Source organism: Polyodon spathula, chromosome 40 (genome assembly GCF_017654505.1).
Source record: "Polyodon spathula isolate WHYD16114869_AA chromosome 40, ASM1765450v1, whole genome shotgun sequence".
NCBI lineage: Eukaryota > Metazoa > Chordata > Actinopteri > Acipenseriformes > Polyodontidae > Polyodon > Polyodon spathula.
The window spans coordinates 1,058,545-1,083,397 of NC_054573.1; the positions used below are offsets into that span (position 1 = coordinate 1,058,545).

Consider the following 24,853-nt stretch of genomic DNA (forward strand, 5'->3'; position numbering starts at 1 on the left):
AAATGCTTCAGTTCAACGCAGCTGCTGCCGGAGTGATGCGCGCGAGTGCATTTTCAAGCATTACCAAATAATACTGGCGCGGTTCGTGGAAGCATCCCGTATTGGGATCTGGGACGCACGCGCTTTTTCCACAGCCACCCCGGCGCTCTGGTTACCTGGAAAGGGTACAGTATTGGTAATGCAGATGCGGGGATAATTCAAAGACTACTATAGACTATGTGTGTTTATGCAAAGTTTCTGGAATGTGACTAGAATATCGAAACACTCCCACACAAACCTCGGACACGAGCATCTACACTGTGCTGGAGAATGCGTCTACTGCTGTTGGCTATTTGTACTGGCTGGACCGAAATAGAATCCACCCAAGCCAGTGGAATTGATGACTGTAATCGAAATGAAGTGGAATTCAATCCGAAATAAAAGAAAAAGCACCCGCAGTCTACTATGATTTTAACTGGACTATACGGTGTGTGGTGTCTCATTCGATACACTGCAGTTTTTTGACTGTTCAATGAAAGCGCTACAATACTGGCGTAGACTGAACCTTCAAGAATTCGAATAATACAAGTTTATTTTTGTGTTTTTTTTTTTTTTTTTTTTTTTTAAGGAACTGTTGGAGAGTCGCTCCAGCCCTGTGCAATCTATTTATTTATTTTTATTTTTTTATAACAAGTTGTGCTGAACCGGACAAGAAGGAACATATAACGCGTTTGACAGTGGGAAGAATACACATATACCGCTTTATATACACAGGGTTTAATTAATTAAAATGCGACTTTGGTCGCCTTTCGTGGTATACATCGCCATCTGCGCTTTCTAAAAAAAAAAAAAAAGAAAGAAAAAACATGTTGGTGTGTACCTCATATGTCCATGTATTGGGCTACTTCAATGTGATAAGTTTATTTTTAAAGAAATTGGTGGAATTCTCAGTAGCGGCACGACTGAATTAAACATCTGTCGACCCGTGCTTTATGCTTCTCTAAAACCAGTTTCCCAGGGTGTAATTTGCCTGCAAGACGAGGAAAGATGTGAACTGCTGGCTGGTGTAAATTCTAGTCTGACTGTTTAACTCCAACCAGCCTGGGAATGCCCAGAGATTCAGAAATAAGGCATTCTATTAATATCAGTAAATCGAAAGAGAAACGCATTATCCTTTAATAAGGCGCCCTTGCTGTAGTGTAGTGGAATTTTCCCTGGAAACAATAAAAAAAAAAAGGCTTTTGCTTTTTTCTTTGTCTTTCAACCTTCTCGGGATTGTATTTATTTATATTTATGTGGCTGTTTTATTCCGGCAGAGAAGACATACATGTTTTTACAGCCTGTTTTTCAGCGTTCTCGGTTGCTTTTGTTTTTTGGTGGTGAATACAGAATGAATGGTGTGTCACTTTGGCGACAGACTAGAAGCTGTCGCAGAGGCTGAAGGATCAAGCTTTTGGAAGATCCCACAAGCTAATACAATCAGAGCAGGAGAGATACGCGTGGGAGAGGATATACCATTCTCTTACATGGATGTTCCTGTTCAAAGGTAGAGTGATTCCTCTGCTAAATACACCACGTTTAATCATGTTTATTTAAGGACTGTGTTTTCTAAAAGCTGCATGTAGACGGCGTAGGAGGACAAATTACAACTAACATTCAAGACGATACATGTAAACTTTATAATATATCGTATTCTCTTCAGTGCAGATATTGTTAAAAGGCGACTCTTTCTGGGAATCACTGTACACTGTATAACGACATGTTTAAGAAATAATCAATATTGATGATAAAACATGTTGTATGGAGTAGATTTTAAACAATTAGCAATTTATTTACATGACACATTTTTTAGTTTTTCTTTTTTTTTTGTGCTTCGACAGTGTTCTGAAACAATTAAAATAAATCTATTGCATGCGATTATATTTCTTAGTAGCGTTTTCTTATTTATTTAATTATTTATTTGTCTATTTTAATCTGTGCGGTAGCCTATAACGCGAGTACTTGGTGCAGATGGATAATGCAGACACTCAATAAATTCATCGCAAGTTTGCCTGTGCGTTGAATGTTTCCTTTGCAGCAAACGTGTGGCTTTATGTCGTTTAACAGGTGTGTTGAAGGGTTTATACACTTGGGAGATGCGTTTTGAAAAGAAAAAAAAAAGGTGTTGAGTAGGTCGGAGCGGAACGGGAGGTGATTTCAGAATGTGGCTTTATATGTGAGATTATTGCAAAGTGCAGTCTGTAAAGTTTGCAGAAGAATGTGTATTTCACTTACATTGCATTTGATGGGTTATTGCTGCGGCCTTCAGCAGGGAAATTACATGTATTATTATTATTATTTATGTAAGAGTTTTAAGAAAAGGCGTGTGACATCATATATTGGAACACTATTTAAAAAACAGTACCCATATCGTCTGTGCATTTCTTTGTATTTGCCAAGCATATACAGCACGCCTTAGTTTTGGGTTGCTCGATAACATTCATAATTGTATTATAAACGAAATATTGTATGCACTTTATACCTGCGCTGAACAGTCTCGATTTTTCTAGCTGGTGCAAATGCATATTCTGCAAAACTGAACGAGGTGGGCACTGCATAGGTTTGACTGTTATTAATAGGAGCAGTGGAAATACAACCCTAATTAGCATTGTCAGTGCCATTAACTCTAATCATATCTCTATGTTATATTCTAAGACGATCGCAAACAAGATATCGAAAGTCCCTTGTTCTGACAAGGACGTTCAATAATGTAACATGGTTTTAAAGGCTTTACAGGCTCAGAACAAACTGACCTGATTTCTCTTCTTACACACAAATGCATGTACTATAGGTAAAGGTCAACACAACGCATTTTCTTAAAGCTCATGGGCACAGGCATAGTAAGTGAATAATTATGTTGAATCCTAAACGTCGGGAGGACTATACAGCTTTCCCTATTGTTAGAAATGACGCCGTTTAGCGATTGTGCTATTGGTAGAATTGTGCTAATTAATAGTGGAAGTGTTGTACAATTAAAGAATGATGCAGTCTACACGCGGAACATCAGCTAAATGTGACATCATACTTTCTACCGTGATATATGTTACGTGCATCCCCTATACTGAGTCGTGAATACGTGGACACACCATGAGAAGTCAATTTATGGCCTCGGGTCCGCCTACTTGTTCATTAGCTGCTACTGCATGGATGCCACGCTTAGCTGTGGTGCTTTCAGACGCTGCAAATGATGAAGAACTAAGAGAGTGATTCTCACGGCCACTGGGGGCCAGTGATAACCAAGAGTTGTTGAGCTTTTAAAGAAGACGTACAGTACAGTTGTCTGACGCTGTGTCTGTAGTCTGCCGACATATGCAATAACATTGGATCAGTAATAGGTCCCAGTGTGAGTGTGTGTGTATATATATATATATATATGGACTTATTACTGATCCAATGTTATTGCACCAAAGGCAAGGCTCTGGATCCAGTTACAATGCATTTGGCAATATGGCAAACTATAGCTTTGTATATGGTTGTTACAACCATTTTTAATAGCTAACTGTTTCAATGTATTAGATCACGTTTTGTAGGCATGCAACTCTTCCGGACTGGAGCTTGCTATATATGTTTTGTTGCAAATTCTAAATACACATGCATGCCATTTTCCATTGAATGCTTGAATTCATGAAGTAAACTTTACTGCTTCCCACATTCCACTCAATGGCAACTATTAATAATACTGTACCTGCAATTGGAATAAATAATATTGGAATGATATATTTATTAACTCAAAATTCCTGATATGGGCCATAAGGTCTGATGATTGACATCATAATAATTGATCAGGGGTAGACAGCATTTTACTACCAAATTGAAAATGGTCCAGGAAGTGTAACATGCAGCCTATAAGGTGGCATACAAACTGCATGCTTTCTTTAATCTAGTATGGTACTTGGTAAGAGATAAATGTCTTCTGTCCAAACTGCCCATGCGAGACCTGCATAGTCAATGCAAGTTGCAAGATCTATTAGAATTGTAATAAGTTATACACACTTTAATTACTCCACGGTTTAATTACATTCAAAGAAACCTGGAATTGTTGATCCTATTATCTTCCTTAGTATTGGATTTGAAAGGCTTGGTTATCATTCCTTTTAAGACCAGATGTCAAATTGGGACTCGGAGGTTGTGGTCATGTTACCAGGACCTCCAAGAAGATACAGGGGTGATCATGTCTCGTAAAAGGGACTTTCTGTGAAGGACTAATGAAGGACATTCGTGTGACTTCACTTCACTACTTAGGAATGGCCTCCCCCAGCATTCGCTATTAATTATACACAGAGCTGGTAAACAATTATATGCAATAACCTTCCTATAAACATTGAGCTCAGAGCAATACTGTTCCAATACTGTCCAGGTTGCTAGCTGTAATTTATTCCCCTTCACCGTTTTCACAATTGCGTAGAGGGTAGAAATTACAGTTTTTTATATATATATATATATATATATATATATATATATATATTATATATATATATATATATATATATATATATATATATATATATATATATATATATGAGACAGACAGAGAGAAGGTAACAGGGTTTAGATTAGTCTAGTTCAGGTTTGCTTTTGTTGTTTTTTTTTTTTCTAGCAATATAAAGACACCTTGACTGATCGAGCAAACAGAATGGGCCATATCTTCAAAGAGTTTCCTCCAGCCTTTAATGGACTCCAAGAGACTAAACAGCTGTTCATTTTATAAAACTAGAACCAAACATCCAACTTGTATATTTTAAGTCCACTTAAATGCACGCACACACACACACATACATACATACGTATGTACATACATTTTATACACAGAAATAATGTTTGTTCATTTTTTTATCATCAAAAAGAAAGCATTTGTGAAGTGATGAAGTACCGAGAAGCAGTGGTTTTAAACCAAACTCTCTCTAGCAAAACAAAACAGGGACTAATACTAATTAGGTAGGTAAGAAAATTGATTTAACAGCAAAGACATCAGTGATCACAATTCATGGATGCTTTGTGGTACAAACAACATCTAGAATTTCACGAGCATGCATTCTTACTGAGTGCTGATGTAGCTGTCATAGTACTGTATGTGTCTTATGCCTTAATCTGTAACACCACTGATTCGGCGGATGAAGGAATAAAAATAGGCATGAAAAAAAAACGGATTGTAATTAAGTCTTGCTAGGTCACATCACCCCTCTTAATCTCTCATCCATTTTTAATAGTCTGTCCAGAATCTGTCCACGTGTTGGATACACTGGTTCTTAGAGGGTCTGTTGTGTAGTAAAAAAAACAGTCACACTCTAAGCCCCACAAATGTACACCTCAATCTAATGTGCAATCAGTTTGATCTGTAATGGCAACACGCCATCACAATGTCACTGCAGTGCAGCTACACTGGAATACGTCATTCTTACAATAGTACCACAGCAGTATAAATTCAGAGCCCTTGTCTACTATTTGGATGAATGCAGTCCATAATCACCTCTTCAGATTTATGCAAAAGATTGAGCTTTCACAAGTGCATTGGCAAACAGAAATGTCATCCATATTCCAGAACTAAAGAATGGAGGCATTTGGTGCCAGTTCTCCCCAAATGGAATCTGTTTCTCGCTGAATATCTTGGTTTTTCTTAGTTGATAATCACCTAATGCAAAGGAGCTTAATGAACAATCAGTCCAGGTATTGTAGCTTTAGTTGGTTTGGACAATACATGTACAGTGCTCCCACTTTATAACGCTGTAGTCGAGGTCCATAGTTAAGAGGCTGTACTATTTGTCTTCTGCCTTATAACAAGACTACTAGTGTTAGTGTAATGGCATTATGGGGCAAATGGGAACCATGGCCGGTCCACCTTATAACCTGTTCTGCAGTATAAAGGGACGCCTTATGAAGGGGGAGCACTGTATATTGCATTAGTAGCACCTTTGTATTACTACATGCACAACCCGTCATTACAGTTTATTTGAATGGAGGTGGTATAAGGATTGCATGTGCATGATGGTTTTCACAGTGATTCTGAAGGCTATAGACAGTGTTATGTAGCCTTTATGAAGGCTTGTGCATGTTACATAGTGGGTAACAATTTACATTAAGTGTCTCTAATTACTGTGTATTTACATTGTAGTTACATAGCAAATCTAATACATCACTACAATGTTAGTATGCATAGTTACAGTGTGCTTAGTGTACATTTTTTTGCATGCGTTTGTAAGTAGACTATTGTATCAGAAAAGGGTAACAGTTCAGGGTAGGGTTAGGGTTATATTGTGCAAAAAATTTACACATTAAGTACATTGCAACTATGCATAAAAAACATTGCAATTGCATGTAAGTAGGCATATTTTGAGTGAGTAATATTATGTCACTGCACAGTAATTGGAGACACTTTATGTGAAGTGTTACCACATAGTTTTGCATTTCCCACTGTGTCATGCCAACAATTCTTTGGTTGTGTGTTTGATCCGTAGGACCCTGAGTTTGTCGTGCACTGGGGCCCTAAAGACCATAGACAAGCTGTCTTCATGAGACATGCTGCGCAATTGATCAGACAGTAGCTGAAGCGGGGCTAGACCTCAGGAGAATAGACTTAGTAAATACTGCTTTGAAAAAACTATGCTACAGGGCTCCAGCAGGGCACAATGGGTTAGTGATTAGATAATAAATATGTATTATTTGAAGTTATAGGATTCTGTTACTGGATGCTGTATAATGCTTTGCAAATTACCGCCAGGACCTTAAAAGCATTTGCACTAATTAGCAGTCACTGAACCTTTTTGGAAACGATTTAACCTTAGTATTCTGAAATCTGATTAAAGATAATAAGAGTCTAAAGGAGACCGATTTCAGCTTCCCTTGATCCTCAAAGCTACTGTATCACGCAGTCATGCTTAAATAAGATTTATTAGGTCTGTTTATTTGGTCTTATGTTGTTTAGATGTCTGTGTCCTTTTTTTTCTCAAAGACAGGTTTGATTATTGAAATGTTTTGAAATTCTATATTCTTCCATTGCAACAAATTCTATTTTGTTATACAATCTACATGTTTTAATTGCGGCCACTTTTCTATGAAGGGTTTTCAGTAGCCCAAACAATTCCAAAACATTTGAAATTGTTGTTTTTATTGTTAAATTGTTTTTATTGATACATGTATAACCTTTATAGGCTATATATAATTGGTTAAGCAAGGGGTAGAAGTTAAAGCAATTAGACATTTTTAAATAGCATTTATAGATAACAACTGAAAATTCAACTAAGTTCAATGTTTAAAAGTAAGCTGCTAAACACGTTCTTTATATATAAACTAATAGGGAGCGTGCTGAAGAGTTGGAGGGGATAGTGTATTCTGGAGGGAATACTTCAGCAGTATAGCACTGCAGTTCCACCCACAACAAGAAAGCGAGTTGTCTATGTTCACGTTTATGCAACGACCGCCCAGTCAGTGAGGCAATTTTGATGATTTGTGTTGCTGGACCCTGATTAAATTCTTCAAGGTGATATCTGGAATGGTCTTGATTGTTTAAGTCCCATGAAGTCTTACACATTGATGAGAAAAAGTCAAAGAATGCTTAAATAGTATATTGCACCAGAAATGTAAATCAAAGAGACCCTACCCCTCAAGTCAAAGTGTACCGAGTTATGTTTTTAGGTTACAATGTGCCAGTAGTTTGGGTGTATCATATCCTCATATTACTTTTTGATGGGATTATTTAAATATGGATAACTGATAACTACGCTTTATTGGGGTTTAAAGCAGTGTTGCAGTCATTTCTGCTGGGCATTTTATCATTTAGAATTAGTAGCATTGTAAAATAACATGATCGTTTCAAGCCATTAAAAAGTGTGATCAAAGTAGCCACCAGATAGCCTCTGTCAGCAGCCCTGGAATTGTTATCCAGACTGAGAGCACTTCACTGTCATCAATGCTGTGGCCTGCCACCCAGACAACCCCCACGTGTCACCTCTGCCATAGACACCTGTCACTGCGCACCCCCCATAAGAGTGTCAGAAGATGGGTGCCAGTGTCAACCTTCACGTTCTGCAAAATCTGCCAAGCAAGAAGACAGAAATTCTAGCAGCCAAAAGCAGCCATTGGATTTCATAATTGGTAATAACCCTAATGTAACTATTTTCTGAAAACGATTGCCTTGTTTATGAAATCAAGCTGCAGAGCCTGGTTACCAGGGAGGTGTTTACACCAGCAGGTGATTGATTGCGCTGGCTGTGTGTAATCATTCCTGAGGTTACCAAATAATGGGGTTCAGTTATTTATGCAGCCATTCGTTTCTGCAACACATCAATAGTACGGGTTATGGTTCCTTCTGTAAGGGCTGGTACAGCAACCTAGTCAGATTGAAGGTGCTGAGGGGGATAACGAAATCGAGACTTGCTGTGTTTTAACTGAAACCTTGCATGCTAGGTCCAATTCAGTCGTGATGCAGGACACAATAAAAAGCATCACAACAGATTGATTTTAATAATAGTACAGTTTGTGTTTTAAAATAAGCTAATTCTTTGTGTGTATATTGTCTCTTATTATGAGTGATATCATTTCGCACAGCTTGAGTAGCCAGAACTTCTTTTTTTTTTCAGTGAGCCAAATTGCACAAGACGACAACGCTTATAACTATGAGATATCCTACCCTACCCAACTCCTTTTAAAATTCAATTCCCAGTTCCAATTCCCATTCCCTTTTAATTAATTCCAACACACCATTGCAATCAGCAGTATTCTGTTAAAAGTAGCTTCTCACAGTGGCAGCACATTACTTAAATGGAAGTCGCCGTTTGTCAATTAAATTGGCTTCAAATGAAAGCAGTTCATCCGTCACAACAATTGTCACGTCTCTAAAAATATAAATTCTAATTGCAATCCCTACAAAGGAGTTGTTTACTGGAATAGTTTGCAAATAATCTGATCTGTGCAGAAACAGCTGGGAATGGTAATGAACATGGGTAAGGAAGTAAACATTCAGAACGTGTGAAGTCTTGGAGAGGGTGACAAACTTCAGATCTGTTGCTGTCACATTTTGGGGACATGACACATCAATAATGAGATCATTCTTCATAGATATTAAGCCATGTGGCGATCAGTGTATGTTTGCTCTTGAACCTTATTCACTGCAGTGTGGCAATAACTAGAGATATAGTATCAGGAACTTTTGATTCCCAAGATATTTCAGTGCAGTGGCTGTATTTCCGGTTTACTGATTACTCTACATCCTCATTAAGTAATGGTTTATTCAGGCAACACAGAATCAAGAAAAAAAAAAAAAAAAAAAAAAAAAAAAAAAACAATTTCCTGAAAGATTTGAAATCGGAATGAGGATACGTTTTTAAATATGCATTTTAAATAGTTTTTCCACACTTACCTTCTCAAAAACTTAACTAATTTAATTAGCTTCACTGTGGGCGGTTTCTGATAACTCAGTCACCACTGGGATCCAAACTCTGCACGCTTCAGTTTGCATTTGGGTATCTCAGCCACTAGGCTATTGAAAAAGGCTGACAAGAAAATGAGTTTGTAAGTACAGTTCAAGCAATAGTGTAGGTCGCGTTTTATTTATTTTTTTATTGATGCTTATTTATGATTTTTATTTAAAATTTAAACATTGAAACACATTTTGTGCATACACATAAATAATTTGTAAGGCAATCTATTAGAACTGTGGTGAAATCACAGCAGCCAGCTCATATGAGGTCATCATGTATTTACGTCTTCCATATGTCCCCATATAAAGACTAGAAGGGTTTTTTTGATCCATCCCCAAATTAGGTTTAGTAGTCAGGATGGAATTACAACTGATAAGTCACTGGATTGCTGTTGCTGTGGATAGAGCTGGCCGCTGCTTGCCTTGCTACTTCTGAATGGCAGACAGGTTTTCCAAACCATCACCCATGTAAGATAGATACACCCTCCGAAGCTTTGTCCTGTGGGTAGGAGACTAAGCCCATCAAAGATCCAGTCTGTACTCTCAATGACCTGCCATTGACTGAAGATACCTTTGATTTCAAGTGAGGTGCCAGGAAAGGAGTCTTCTGTAGAAGTAGTTTTGACACACACATACACACACACACACAGCTATGGTCAAAAGCTTTGTAACACTATAGATTTAGCAAATTTTGCTTTATAAAGTCAAATGAAACCTGCTGAATAATGTTCCGTTAATATATTGAATTGCATTAATTTTTCATATTCCATATCGAACAACTGAAATACTGTACTACTATTATGCTTCAGGTAGACTTTTGCAATATCATTTTGTCGTTTCTTTAATATAATGTTAAATGAAAGATCTATATTATGGGAGGGTTAGGTTGGGCAGGGTGTCTTCGGCTCACAATGCACCAGCGACCCCTGTGGTCTGGCCGGGCGCCTGCAGGCTTGCCTGTAAGCTGCCCAGAGCTGCGTTCTCCTGGGATGCTGTAGCTTTGGGTGGATGCATGGTGAGTCTACAGTATATCAAAACAAAAAAAAAAAAAAAAAAAACGGACAGTTAACAGCACACGCTTTGGAGGACAGCGTATCTTCACCGCTCCCGAGTCAGCACGGGGGTGGTAATGATGAGCTAAGCTAAAAAAAAAAAGTAATTTAGGGAGAAAATAACAAAAAACTAATTGGCGACTACTAAATTATATTACTAAATAAGTGTCTCACATTTCTGTTCAATGCTGCTGTGTGATTTCTGTGTGAATAATAAATACAAATGAAATATTTGACACTTCTGTACAGGTACTAGACATACCAGTTTGGCTACATCACTTCAGGTAGTATACAGTAGTAGGATGGCGTAAATGTAATACAAAAATACATGTATATAAACAAATTATAATATTTCATAAGAAATACATGTGAGGTAAAAAGCTTTATATATATATATCCCAATGATTTTGGTGTGTTTAGCATACCTTTGTCAAGGGAAACTGTTTTGAAAATGGTTTCAAATCATTTGGGGGTGATGTGCTTTTATCAAGCAGTCATAGTATTGCAATTAAAATATAGCTGTGTGATTATTAAGACAAGATACTGTACAATTAGTGGGGACAATGGCTGCCTGTGTGCGCATTGTTTTGTAATGTGTAAGAGGAATTCTCTAGGGACCTTGAGAGCGCTCAGTGGCACATACACACTGTGCTGGATACAGGAATCGCTGATGACTCGCAAGCACACGCCAGGAAGGAGGTGGGCTCTAGAGCTGTTGTAAAATCAGTTACAGATGACACTGTTTTATAACCTTTTGGAAAAAAAAGTTACAGAGCAAGAAACAAATAAAGTCTAATTAAGCAACTTATCAGTTCAACTAACGGTCTAATTAAATAATTGAGAGCTCGGTTGCAAAGCAGCCACAGGGGCTCCCCAGGACCGAATTTGAAAAGCCCTGCTTTAAGGTACAAGGGACATGTGTGTCCCACAAATAAACATGATGTAAACTTTCTTATTTTTGCAACGAGGTGCATGAAATAGCAAGGTTTAAAATGTGCTGACCGGTTGGATCTGGCCGTCCACATTGTCAGTTTCCTCCTCGTGATAATTGAGTCGCTCTCAAATGTGTTTTAGAAGAAACTGTTTGAACAACAAGCATTCAATTCCTTGTGTACCTCTAAGGGGTTATAATAATTAGGGGGAGTTAATGGACTATCCATACAATTTAGCAGGACTATTTGGATGTCAATACTGCCACCATTTGCTGTAGATCAGTGGTTCTGAATTATATGAAGTGGAACTCTTGCGTTTTGTAAGGCTTTACAGAGCTCCTGCAGTAAGTGCTGTGCGATGTGCGATAGTCTACTGTTCAGCATGAATCTCCACTCATGCATTGGGATTTTAAAAGCTCTGTTTAGTCCTCATTATTGAATGTCTATCATGAGTGCATCCAATCACGGCTTTCAGGTGCATACAACAGACAGCCATCTATCAGAGCCTATGTCAATGTGGAAAACACAAGCAGTCAAGATAAAGACAGCAGCGGTGACAGTAGAAGCTGGTTTGTTTTTTAGGCTCCACATTCAAAACACTGTGACCCTTATGTGTCAATTGTGTCTGTCTGTCCATCTGATCACTGCCTTAACTTTGCACCAGTCTTCATCAAACTTCGATCATACTGTGCACCTCTAGTCTGCTATGTTACAAGTGTGTGTGTGTGTGTTAATTAAGAAAGGCTAGTGTACTACTGTAAGTAGTTTAAAAAGAGCCTCTAAAATAGTGTCTCACTGCCACAAACTCCATTGCATCTGACTTTGTCTGGAATTTCTTCTGTGTTCCAAGTCAGACAATCTATTGGCCTTAGCTGCGTTTCAGGGAAGTAACTTTCCGGTCAATTACACATTGCAAATCTCTGGTCAATTACATTGCAGATGTCTTTCTCTCCCTCCGTCTCCCCTTTTGTGTTCTTATTCCCTACGGTGCCGTTCAGACATTTTGGCTCCTACTGTTCAGACTGGGAAGTGTCAGGTATCGCTAGAAGAAAATATACGGTAAACAAAGAACAGTATTGATTCTGCTCTGCTGGCCTTGCTTAAGTTGGTGGTCCCCTTACCAAATGAAATTCAACGACAATGCAAAAGCTTGCAATGTGTAGCTATGTACTAAGGTATAATAATTCAGTTGCGCAAGGGCAGCTGCGACAGTAGAACGATATCATAACGACATGAACGAGCAATACACACTGGTAATCCATAGCTGTGCTTCTGATTGACAATTTATATGACGGGTGTGTATCATATTTTGTCAATCCCTGTCCATTTATTATAGTCGCTCAAGTAACATATCACAGAATCGCAGAACTGCAAGTTTGCTTATTGGAACAAATAGAATCATTATTTAGCACTGTAAATACATATAGCTTGGCTATTGGAGATTAGCCTATCGTTACAATGGCATGGAGTAATTCCAAATGCAGTGTGAGGACAACAAACTAGGTAAACCCATCACGTATGACTTTTCTTTTTTTTTTTTTTTTTTTTGCAGGTCGGTTGAGTGCCAGCTACTTCACAGCCTTAGCATGATCACGTTTCTAATCGGCTTGCTTGGCCTCTGTGTTAAATGAACATTATTATGCTAATCAGCTGCAAAATTTTACAGTCGCTGAGTGTGAAATTCAACACATCTCCTGAACCGTGAAAAAAACAGTCAGCAGTTATCATTCTCTCTGCTTTCACCTACCTCCGAAGTTCTAATTACTCGATCAAACCTTTATTAACAAAACCGGTAATATGCTTGCAACACTCTAATTTGGCAGCAGGTGCAAAGGCACTTTTTTTTTAAAGGCAAATGGTATTTTATTTATTTGTTTTATCATGTTTAGAGCGTTCTGCTGCTTCAGTGTTACATTTTCATCCATCTTGCTTTGTCTTTGGCTGTAGAATCTTAGTTGCTGTTGTTAATTCTGCTGGTCAACGTGAGTCATGTTTGCAGGCTGTTCCCATATTATTTTAGATGGGATTGGACCTGTCAGAGGGGACTGGGTAGGGCTAGGGAAAGTGGTCTTAAAATTGAGGTTTTAATTCAGGGCTTCTCAAACTCCTTCAGCAAATTATTAGTTCGATTAAGTGTATATTTAAGTGACTGAGAGCTCAGTTGGAATGAAAACCAGCAGCCACAGAGGGTCCCCAGGATCGAATTTGAGAAGCCCTGTTTTAGTTGAAAGTGCATGGATCAAGACCCATATGCAAAGAATGATCACTTTGATACAAAAAATAAGGGGGAACAAATATTCCCGAATATTGGTTCCTAGGTGAACAAAGATTTGGGGGGGGGGGGGTAAGAGCTATATTCTGACACTGGCTCCTTTTATGTTCTTCCTGAGTCCTCATGACATTATAATAGGTGTCCTTGTGAACCTATTGTATCATCAATATAGTGCCATTGTCTGACATAGACGGTCAATGGGGTATAGCCAACATAAAGTGGTATTCCCAATGTTTTGATATGTTGTGGTAAAGGATTCTCCAGACAAAAGTTAAGCTACATGTACCTTTTAAATAAATAATAATAAAATAAAATCCAGTTATAATAACACATCAAATCTGACATTGATTGAGGGCTGACAGCTCAGAGGCTCCTGCATCCAAGAGACCAATAATTACTGATGTTTTTCACAAGCTTGCAAAAGGGGAGATTTTTCCCTGAGAACAAATTTCCCTGCAGATTTCCACCATTCCGACTTCCCTTGAAGAATTGGAAGCAGTAACGGTCAATGAACGGTCATACATCTGTCCAGATCAATGTATTCACCTTGCACACTCGTCAGCTTGAATCAGTGCTACCCTAGCTGCCCATAATGGATCTCTTGGTTGTTGCAGTATCTATATATAGAGACAAGGTGGGGCTGCTGCAAACCATTAAGTTGGTAGGTCAAAAGCTATTAAAATCAGCACAGCCCCAAGCCAAGACTTGAATATACAGGCCACAAATGCAAACTCCTGACTCCGACCAGAGCTTCAACATTCATCCTACATCTCAGATGTACCATCTCTATTGACCACATAATGTGATAAAGCCTTTGGCTTAAGCCTTTACAAAGTCAAAGGGTATTAAAACTATAAGAGCACCTCAATTAGACCTGCTTTCCTCCTCTAGAAATTTCACCGCAGAGCAATTCACGATTCCTTTAGCTAAGTACTTAAGATATTCCATTTGATATGGAGAAGGCACTGTTATAGTATCTGCTTAAGAAGGAACTGAAGTACAATGCAGTAATGCCTCCAACTGTGCACAGTTAAGAATGACTCTTATTTTAAATGGACTGCTGAACCAAAATGCATAATATAGTCTGTAACCTTCCCAGTCATTTTACTGTCATGAATCCAAGACGACATGAATTTCCACATTAATATACTTTTAAGAATAATGGTAGCAACAGTGTAAAGCTGACAGAATACAAAGCCACTTAAGCACAGCAGCTTGAAACCTGGTTCCAGGAGACCTAGTTTTGGGCGACTTTGCTATATCAAAACCCAAGTCTCCCTTGGTGTGCCGTGCAGAACCCTGAAACCAAATGTCCTGCTCTAGCATGGTCTATTCTACTGTATGGTTATGCAGGGTCACATTTTGATGTAATTGGGAAGTTGCAATCTACAATCTTGTAGCAAATCGAGTTAAATGGAGGCGGGTTCAAAATACAGAAGTGAAAGAGAACTGCCTGCATAAAAAAACATGGATTTCAGTAATGATGTGAGCTCCATTTAAATGGTTTGAAAGTTCATAGAAAGAAAACAAAACAAAAAAAAAACAATTGAAAAGGTAGAATCAACTTCGTTTTTGCTACTTCCCAAATCTTGCTATCAGAAGGTTTTTTACTATAAGTTGTGTGCAGGGTGTCTGGTATTATTATAAAATATGTCATCTAGTGCAGTTAATCAGTTCTATCTACTTAAACTATGCAAGATGATTTTTATTACAAGAAAGTTTGGTTTTAGGCCACTGCATGCACACCTGGGGTTTAATACGGCAAAGTTGCCTTAGACTAGTCCTCCTGCTCTACTGGAACCAGGTTTCAAACCCCTGTTCCTGAAAAAAAAAAGTAGCTTTGTGTTCCCTAACACCCCACACACGACGTATTATGCACCACAACAAAGGAGATTTCAAGAGCTTGTATTAAACATAAAGAAGTGTGCTGTATTTATTTTTTTTACTTTAGCATTACTTCATACGGTTAGGGGGGGTCTACCTAAATCGCGATTTCGTGGAAATCGTGACATTGAGGGGTCACCACAAAATTCACCTCTATTCGGGGCCAATGCATACCGAACAAGTATAGAGAGGGAAAAAAAAACAAACATCTTTTCTTTGTTTTGACTCATTTTGGATGGGACAAATAAAATGACAACAGACGTGCTGCATATATTGCCTTTATTAAAGTATGCCAGATGCCCTGGGTAAACAAGTTTTGGGGCTATTTCAAATCAATGTCCATGTCTGTATAACTTGGCAAAGTTCTGCCTTAACTTCCAATCAATTCAGTGGATGCAGAACGTGCAGTCTCAGTGTATGGGCAAACCATGCGTGCCTTTAACAAATGGCAGCACTCTGTTTTAGTAAGGAAGCAAGTACCATTATTCTTAGGCATTATAGTGCTCTGAAATACTGTGTTTGTTTGAATGTTTAAACAGGTCCATGAAATCCTAATTTTATTCATCAACCTACCCGTGAAAAATACGGAAATTTACAGTGATTTAAGTAGATTCCTACATGTGGTCCATGCACCAGATGACATCTGTACTCAGGTTTAGATGTACTTGAATTAAAAAAAATATATATATTTAACATTTATAACAAGGCAAAAGGGCAGCTGCAATAGTTTGGTACTGCTCTCATTAGCACTGCTTACTGTGCAAGTTGCAAACTCCAGTAACAAGCAAATATTTTATAAAGTCCTTAAGGTTATATTTTTGTTAGGTCAATTTGATTACATTTACTGATGGGTTTAATATATTGCAGTGCGATCCCAATACCTGTGCTTGTCTGTTTTAATAAGCTTTGTTTTTTTTTTCATTGCCATTTCTCCCTGGTTCTAATGGTTTGAATGCCTGTTACTTGTCAGTTGCTCCTCCAAGGACAGCAACAGTGTGAGTTCATTATATAATTGCCTGCTGGCCCATGTGGGTCTTTCAACAGCTAAATGTTAGGTAATGATGTGCTTGTTATCAAACTGAACTTGACCTCATAAATATTTTGTGAGATGATTTTCTTGCGCCAGCATGTAAACAACTAAATGGAGCAATCTGGCAAAGATAATGAACCAATAAAAGACTTGTCTAGTAACACCCTCATTCCCAACATCTGCCAGTGCTGTGTTTGTGTGTGTGTGTGTAAGAAACCTGAAAAAGAAAGATAAAAACTATTGCGTGTCACGATACAAGTGTGTTTTCATGTACAATACCTGTTCTGCCTTTATCGCCTAACCATATAGAGGCTAGCAATGCTCTGGTGTGTTCATATACCAATAACACAATGGAATTGAAATTGAAATAGGAAGCATGATTTACTGAGTGCAGTAATAAATTCTGTTAAAACACAGATCACGGGATAATACGCTGATAAAAACAAAACATTATTATATAAGTTAATACAGAGTGTTATTGCTTTGGGTAAGGTTCTGATTGCTCAAAATGTGCAACACGATTTCTCTCATAATAAGAAAAACCCTACACAAAACAAGAGTTCCTATCCATTGGGCTACAGCAAGCAAAACATTTTCACATTTAAAATATAAAAATGTGAACAAAATAATTGCTCTGCTGTTTATTAAGCTGAAGGAACACAAAGCCACTTTTTCACCTGGTTCAAACTCCAAGTGTCTCATGGTGTGCAATGCAGTAGCCTGAAACCAACTCCCAAGTCACAAAGTGGCTTCGTGTTCCCTTAGGGCAGTTTACTACTACTGGACACATGGCCGATAAGCTCAAGTGGACAATTGCAGGGCTGCTCCTCCAGTAGGCAGCAACGCCTCGATATCCACTCTTGAGATCCTCAGTGTACAGGGTAGTTGGCTTGGTCATGGGTTTGGAGAACGCCTACTGACCTTCAGTTCTCTTAAGCCGTTGTGAGGAATTACTGCAGTGAAGGAACATAAAAAGGCATGTTTAGCAGCACACAGGTGGTACGACAGGCTAGATTCACTTCTGTGATACTGGAACTCACTTTGACAGTAGATACACGTAACCCTCTTTCTATCCAATGAACAGTCACAAAAGTTTTTTTTTTTTTAAATAAACTTCCCATTCACAAGTCCTTCAGTTAGAGTGCGTTGGTACACAGTGTGGTTCCATGACTAATTTTATATTCAAAGGATAACTAGAATCCTGGCATTCACTCAAGTGCGTTACAATGGTGCTGTAGGAAATTAATTATGACACGCTAAGAGGGACAAGACAGAGGAGTGTGATTGACATGCATTCAAAAAAATGATTCTCCCAAACAATATACGCGTTAATCGCAGAAGTTAACTGCGATTGACAGCCCTAGTAATAACACAATGAATCACTCAATCAGTTTTATATAGCGCCTTTCATAGTGGACAACCATCACAAAGCGCTTTTAAAGATGCAGTGATAGCATGCATTTACTAAGTAACTACTACTGTATGTAAAGTAAGAGATGCTTAATGTAAAGTCTTACCAGAAATTCCAAACTGTGGAGAAAATAGAAGGAAAATAATTAAATTAGAATTTAAAATAATAATGAGGTTGCTAAAAAAAATTAGTAAAATAGCAAAGGTCAAGGCCTATGATTAACACAGCTTTATCCAGCCATGTTGATATGTGCCCTTGTGTACAGTGTCATTCCTCTCATTAACTTTGCAGAGTTTGCAAAAAGCACAAGTGTTAGGTCTTCCCTCTGGGAATTGTGCTTGTCTAGTCCGCGAAGATAGAATGCAAGCAAAACCTGAACAGAAACTGGGCCACAGTGCACAGCCAGTGATATATCAGCCATGTGCAGCTGGGAAGAGCTAGCTAATGAATGGCTTGCCTAGCATCTCTTCAGGTGAAAGGACAGAGGAGAATCACAACTGCAGGTGCTACACTGTGGGAAAACTTCACTTTCAAAGCAAGAACTGTATATAAAAAACTGCTATCTAATTGTGTTGTAATAACATTATTTAGCATATATTATAGGAATTCTCCAATTGTAGGGATTTATGGAGGTGGGTATCTGGCTGTAAATCAACATGTTGCTGTGGCAAAGTCAATAAACAGACAGACAGTTATAATCCAGCTGCAATGTTGTTTAATGGTTTTTTAAATCCAATGGCCTGATGGCAAAACAACAGTAAATAATAACAATGTTAATGAAGCAATACAGTGGTTTCTATTGCTTATTTGTAATCCGCGGGTTGGCCCCGAAATAACAGTCCTGTTTTTAGTTCACTCACACGTAACGCATACACAAACACAAACACTAGTCCACAGTGCGTGCTCTAGTGCTCATGCTGAATACAGTTCTTTAGTGTTTAATGCTGGCCTTTGGCGATAGCTCCAGATTGTGTTAGTCACCTAAATAATTACAAACAGTATTATTTACGACACACAAAAACAAATAAAACACTCATGTTTCACAATACAGGTTATCCTTTAATATAACCACTCACAAAGGAACAGATCACATCACTATGTCACCTTTTTATAGCGTCACCCATGACCCTTTGGTCAACAAGTGCATCTGCTCCACCAATCCCCGGATATCATTTCATACTGATAGCTCACAAGGAACAGTCATAAGATTGATGGACAATTCCGGACATTTGGAATTCAGGATCGATTTTAAAAAGGAATTGGACTTGAAAAACAGGAATTGACCCCAATTGACCATTATGAGATCCTTCACATTTTATCAATTGAGAGTTCCACATCATCCAGTGATATAAGAATTAAGACCCTTTTCCACTCTGAAGAAAAAAAAAAAAAAACATTTTCTAAGTCATTGAAGTTTGTTTTAGTATTTATCGATTTCCATAGACAACATGTCATAAGGAATTAGAAGTTGCTGGGAGACTATTTAAATACCCGTCAGACCCCAATCATTGCCACCCCTGTTCCCTTTAGACCCATTTGACTGTGTCACGACGACTTTGTAATTTCCAATCCAATTCCCGTCTATATTCTAGCGCTGTATATTGCAGGAAATCTCTGGGGATTGTTAAAACAGCGTGGCAGCTTGAACAACAGCATTTTATGAAGCAAAGGAAACTCATAAGAGAAAACAACTACACAGTCATAAATCAGAAGGATGTTTTTTTGTTTTTTCAACTTTTCTATTTTTATCTCCCTTCATTTCTGTCTTCGGTTAGAAAAAACATTTGCTAAATTTGTTATTTTTAGCTATAGCAGCTACAGAAAAAAAAAAAAAACTTTAGAATTTAGAAGCTTAGGCTGAAATTCGGGGAAGGAATGGTTGAATGGTTGCTCTTCAAGATTATTGAATAATTGCTCTCTCATTAGATCACTGACTAGTATAATATGTCAATCTCAGATAAATTTGCCTGGGCGTTGAGTCGCAAACAAGCGGAGTTGAATTCAGCAGGGAGAGAGGGAGTGGAATGATATGCTGCTGTAGCAACTGGATTCAAAAGCAAGTTTCTTCTTTTTCTTCTCCTTGTGACAGCCGACACAATATTAACCGTTTAATTGTGGACTGTGGTTGTGAAGCTTGCGATATTCTGTGTTTGTGGTTTTACAGCAGACAGTTCTCTAACTACTGCAGGAGGGGCTTATGAGCTTTTTATGAAATTTTAAGAAGGCACAGAAAAACACAGGAAAAAAGATTTTCTATCTTGCTGGCTACTCATCACACAAATGCACTCGAAATGCTAAATTTTCAATTTCAATTTTGTAAAAAAAAAAAAAGCGATATAGTATTAAAACGTTGGTTTTCAAAGTAATTGACTGCACAGTTTTCTTCTCTGTCCCAAATCAACAGTTTTTCAGTTCAATTGGGAAAATGATTCAGTTGACATCATATTAATAGGTTATAAAGTATTTTCTTAACCACATTTGTAACTATACAAATACAAAAAAAGTATTTTTTATATAGAGAGCACTTCACATCATGGCAAAGTTAAAAACAAAACAAGAGAGCTCATTTGTACAATACACTCCATATTCAACCAAATAAGTGTAAGTGTCCTTTTTCATTTTTTTTTTTTTTTTTTTTTTTTTTTGGCTATGGCACTGCTCTGCATGTGAATACTCCTGAGCTAAGCTGAATTAACCTTTATCAATCACAAACTGCTTTTCTAACATGGAAAGAACATGAGATTTTGGCCAACTTTGGGTAAACAACTGAATTGATATTATCAGAGACAATGTTTAGACCCTGTCCTTCTTTTTCCCTTCTCGTTTCTTACCACTGGAAAAAAATATATATTTTCACTGAGTCTGCAATGAAGGTTCCCTCATCAGTAACAAAAACTGAAAGTTTGTCTTTTTGTAATACTATGTCTGTATAAAAATAAAATCCTGCAAGTGTGGCTTTGATCATTTTCACTTTGTAATCTTTAATCCATCATTTATTTTACTGTTCGTCTGACCCCCATTCTTCATACTCCCCGGTAGGCTTATTATCACAACCTTTAAGAATTATTTACATATTTGACCTGCCAACGATGCAAATTAGAATGGAAAAATAAATCTAACTTATTTCTTAGGAATACATCTCTTGGGAACACTAATGGTTATACAGTTTCGACTGCATTGTAATACAAATCTTGAACTTGTATTGAGCTTTACAATGCTTTCCCATGATGAATCACGGTAAACTTCAATTAGAGTATAAATAAGACAGGCTTCAGTCCCAGTGAGAAATTAATAGGTTTGAAAGAAGGAGAAAAAAAAAAAAAAAACATCCATTAGCACGTTGCTATCGGGCACAGAGCCAGAACTTGAACTGAGTCGATCAGAATCTCTGATGGTTGGAATGAGAGCTCTGCAGATTTTGACCTTCTCACAAACGTTGTAAGCCTTGTGAGGAGTTGTAACCCAAGTTATTAATATAAATCCTATCTGAAGATCATTTGAAATAATGAGGTGCCTTGAAATATTCAGGAACAAAGAAAGTTAGCTATACAACATCGTCAGCAGATCTGGTAATGAGGTTATGGGCTGCTCGTTGTCATTGTGGTTGCCGTTGTATAAAATATACACTAACTCGGAACCTCAAGATATATATAATATATATATATATATATATATATATATATATATATATATATATATATATATATATATATATATATATATAAAAAAAAATTAAGCCTATATATAATTTCTGTTGATTAGTCTTGACGTGTAAATATTTGCCCCTTTACCACCTCTCCCTACCTTCCCTCCTTACATTTTGCTCACAAAGTGCGTCAGCTGCAAGGGAAAGATAATTAATGCTTGAGTGCTAATCTTGTTTATTCTTAAGAATCTCACTGCATATCCCCAGTGATTTTTAGATTGCAAAATGAACACTAAATTTCTTTAAAGTCACTGGGAATTAGATTAGGGAAGTGAAAGACTGAGATCCCGACTGTAAAAACCCATCAGTGAACTAATGAACTGCTAATCCAGCATGCAAAAACAAGCCTATTGATTTTCTTCTTGATGACATTGTGATTTTGTTTACTCAGATTAAAAGTCGTTACAGTGGCCCCCTCAGTAGAGGCATGGCGGTCAGGGGAGTGCAGGTTCGGCATCCTGGCTGTGAGATGTTAACAATCTTTGCTATGGGATTCCACAGGGACCGTGTAGAGCTCTGTAGAGCTCCTTGCTATAAATTGGCTTGTTGTGAAATCAATGGATGCACACTGACCATCAGTTCTCCTGAGCTACTGGGGGAATCGCTGTGTTGAAGCAACATGATTGGACATTCTAAATTAGAAAGAAAAGCAGGGGTAGATGAATTGATACATAAAAAAGAAAGACATCAGATACCTTCTACATGGAAGACATTTGGACATTTCTTTTTAAAGTTTCTGTTTAGTCCTGCAGATGTTAAAAGATCATCTTTTACTTCGAATTATCTAGAAAATAGCCCAGACACACATGTGGGCTGATCTCGTAGAAGTAGGAATGGTTGTCTACTCCTGTTTCAGGGCTAATTAACTACATTGGAGCCATCTGGGATTAGTTCCAGGTAATGATGATTAAGAAATGAATATCTGAAAATAATTCTGCTCATGTCTACTGTAGAGTACAATGACAAGTAACTTGATTAATGGTGGCGGACTGTATATAGTCTGGTTAGTTGATTTAACAGTGGTTACCAGCGATTCTGAATTGAGGGGCTCATGAAATGAGAATTTTACAAGCAGACCTAATATACTTCATGACTACAGAGCAATAAGCAGGTCTTTTAATACAAAGTAGGCTTTGCAATTAAATATTAGCAGATTAAGAATACTACAGATGTGATGTTTAATTATTGTGTGTGTGTGTGTGTGTGTGTGTGTATATATATATATATACATATACATATACACTCTGACAGTAATCTGTTTTCTATCAGTTCATATACCTAACACCTGACCTTATCTCATAATCTGAATCTAGATATCATTTATTTGTGAATGCCGTTTTTAATAAGGGGTTTTGAGACCCTCTCTTCCAACTAGAACACGTTAGAGAAACGCTGCACTCAAAGTAACAAGAACACATTGCAATACCAAAAACTGTTGCAAGCACTTAGCTTTGCCTGCTTTAAAAGCACAACACTGGCAGTTATAGTACACATGGTATTGATTTGCTTAAATGACTTCCAGATACTGTACTGCATACAGGTTTCTTTTTTCTTTCATTTTCCTCTAAACAGTATCTGATCAATACAGCAATTGATTTCACTGTGCTCATCTGAGTTAACCAGTAGAGTGCCAGGGTGCAGCAGGTGAATTTCCAGCATAGTCCACCCCTACCACAATCAGCTAGAATCTACTCGACTCAGGACCCTAACAATTTTATTATCATTTACACACTTTGAAAGAAATTAGGAGCAGGCAGCCAGACTGGGATAAATGTGCACTCAAGACTCCTATGCAGAATCAATTCTCATAATTAATGTACTTGCTGTTATTGCAATAACTGTGCTGTGCATACACACCTTTTCTGTGTATGTTGACAGCTGACTGCAGATATTAACGTCTTAGATCCTGACGGTGCTGTCTGTAAGCTATATGAAGTTATTTAAATAGAGTTTATGCACTGGAGTATATAACAGCATTTTCTTTTAGTTAAAGGGGGGTAACAGATAATACTTGTGTTAATTAGTAATGACTCTCAATTTTTCTTTTTTTGTGCACGAGGAGGACTTTGCTGCCCTTTTTATGATGTATATTTTTTTGTTTGATTTTTGTTCTCCACAAATCTCATACAGCACCTACTGCTCTCTATACTCCTAACTCACCTCACCTCAAAAATAATTACCTGGCTGCTAATTTGGATTTTGCAGCTGCAAATGTTTGCACTGCACCTATCCTTATATCAACCCCTTTTAATGTGTAAATCTTTTTGCACGACATAACCTTAACCCTAACCCTTTTCTGATACAATTGTGTGCTTACATATATCATGCAAAAAGATGTACACATTAAGTGCATCGTAACTATGCATAACAACATTGTAATGATGTGTAAGAACACATGTATTTACTAATATGTGATCAGCAATGGCAAAGCAAAAAGGGAAAGTGCGAAAATGGTTGATATAGAATTTTTCCGAGGATAGTGCTGTATTTGTCATCAAGATCTTTTTGACCGATGATAGATGCAAGCATAATTTAAATCATTAAATATTGCCCTCCTTGGTGCACTTACATATGCTTAGACACAAAGGTTGATTTCTTGATTGTAATACTTTGTATGGTATAAACTTAGTTAACACACACACACACACACACACACACAAATATAAATATGACCACATTGATAACGTATGAGTGATATGATCTACTTCATTAGGATAGGTTATAATTAAAGTTATTCATTCAGAAAGGCATAATTTTACCAAAGACCGCTAATCACATCGCACAATTAGCAAGAGCACTTATATTTGAGTTAACGATATCATTCATCTCAAAAGACATTAATTGCACCTCAAAGTTCATTTAGTACAATACTTGCATTACTCGAGCACGCTGTATGCGTTCTTGGATTCAAGAACAGTAATTATATTATAAAGCATGTGTTCAAAAGACACAGCCAAGCAAAGATCAATTCATACCTGACAAAGCACTACCTGCGGTTTTACAGGGTTAGCAGACTCAAGGTCAAGGTTGGTCAACATCAAGAATAGCAACCCAGAAGGAAAACTACAATTCAGCACTTCCAAATAACTAGCCTTCATGAACAGCCCTAAGCTTTGGCTAGCTGGGTGCACAAACC

The 24,853-nt window shown here is 37.6% G+C and overlaps 1 protein-coding gene across 2 annotated transcripts in view; it reads left to right on the top strand.

The window, feature by feature from the left end:
• Positions 1-621: 621 nt before the first annotated feature.
• The window catches only part of LOC121304827 (leucine-rich repeat and fibronectin type III domain-containing protein 1-like), a 52,817-nt gene continuing 28,585 nt past the window's right edge, over positions 622-24,853 (top strand). For both annotated transcript variants that reach the window (XM_041236235.1, XM_041236236.1), the window contains exon 1: positions 622-1,525. The gene's annotated coding sequence lies outside the window, so the exon portion shown is untranslated. The remainder of the gene's footprint in view (positions 1,526-24,853) is intronic.